A 1,901-nucleotide genomic window follows, 5' to 3' on the forward strand; every position below is an offset into this window, starting at 1 on the left:
GTGCAGAAGAGGTTGAAGAGCATTGTGACTGAGATGTTTTGTGGCTTCCCTTATTTGAAACACTGTCACTTGGATTAATGTCATCCTCAATTTGACTTGGTTCGTTCTTTTGGTGTAATTGAATTTCTGCTGAATCCTGTTGCTCCGGAGAGATTTTTTGTCCAATGTCAACAATCCAACTTTGAGTGTCCCTTTGAAATGTATTGCTGTAATTCATAATGGTTGAAAACCATTCCTTTTGTTGAATGAGTTCCTCCTCAGGGAGTAGATGCAACAGTTCATTGTGTGAGGCTGTGGCATTTTCACACAGTGTATTTAAATTCTCCAAACATTGCTTCACATCCAACACATTTTCTCTTTGTTTCATGAGCCCTTTCATTTCTGGTATTAAACCTTTGATTTTATCCACAACACGTTTGCGTTTATTTTGCAGGTTTTCAATTTTATTCAGCGAACCTTTTTCAGTGAGTTTCCTCTCCCTTTGTTTCCCAGACTCCATGTCAGAGCACGAGGCTGCGTCATTTATTTGACTCATTTTGTAACTTTTCATTCAATGATCAATGAACCGTGACATTTAAATCCATCCACAATGCACAGCAAATCAGGACATTTCATTTCAACAAAGCAGCATCAGCGTTCCTCCATGCAACATCAAAAACCTTCGCATATCAGCATCAAAGTGCAGACGTCATTCAGAGCACAGAGCAAACAATGCACAGACATCGCATATCCGACCAGCATTCATTCATTCGACTTTTCCAAACTTCGACTTGATGCAATCTGGATGTCTTCTCCGCACACATACATGCACAGGTGAGCTTAGCTTACCTGTCCTCCTTGACAGATGTATGACGTGGCGTTTTGTCTTACTTTATTTAGGTCCGCTGCGCTGTGCGTCCTGCAGATTGCTTTGTGCTGCAAGCGATCGCTTTATTAATTGATGCCTTTTTTGTTGACACAATGTAGCGGCTTTCCAGTTCCTTTTAAAAGTCGCTAGTGAGGCAGAATAGGTCTTGTATTTGTATGACACGCTGCTGCTGTTCCAGAGAAGCACACTGAGTCCAAAAAGAAGTTTCTGAGATTTTAATGAATGAAATGAGTACTACAGCGGCTTTACACGCGCCCATAGGATGGTATATGTGTACACTTGGCGAACGTGTATCAAAACAAACAAAACAGCGATAATGAAATGCGGTCAACAAAAATTACGGCTACCTAGACTCGCCTCCATCCCCAGTGCAGGTGAAGCAGGTACTGATATAACCTACCGGCTGTGGCTACAGTGCCCACGTGACCCCAAACACTACATATCACCATGGCAACAAGACAAAGCTAATTAAACGCAGAATAACTAATAAACAATCAATATATGGCTCCTACAGGGTCTAACACTCTGCTCCAAAGGGTTAGGGTCTAACACTCTGCTCCAAAGGGTTAGGGTTAGGGTCTAACACTCTGCTCCAAAGGGTTAGGGTTAGGGTCTAACACTCTGCTCCAAAGGGTTAGGGTCTAACACTCTGCTCCAAAGGGTTAGGGTTAGGGTCTAACACTCTGCTCCAAAGGGTTAGGGTTAGGGTCTAACACTCTGCTCCAAAGGGTTAGGGTTAGGGTCTAACACTCTGCTCCAAAGGTTTAGGGTCTAACACTCTCCTCCAAAGGTTTAGGGTCTAACGCTCTCCTCCAAAGGGTTAGGGTCTAACACTCTGCTCCAAAGGGTTAGGGTCTAACACTCTCCTCCAAAGGGTTAGGGTCTAACGCTCTCCTCCAAAGGGTTAGGGTCTAACACTCTGCTCCAAAGGGTTAGGGTTAGGGTCTAACACTCTCCTCCAAAGGGTTAGGGTTAGGGTCTAAAACTCTGCTCCAAAGGGTTAGGGTCTAACACTCTCCTCCAAAGGGTTAGG

The sequence above is a fragment of the Scomber japonicus genome, chromosome 16 (assembly GCF_027409825.1).
Source record: "Scomber japonicus isolate fScoJap1 chromosome 16, fScoJap1.pri, whole genome shotgun sequence".
Lineage (NCBI taxonomy): Eukaryota > Metazoa > Chordata > Actinopteri > Scombriformes > Scombridae > Scomber > Scomber japonicus.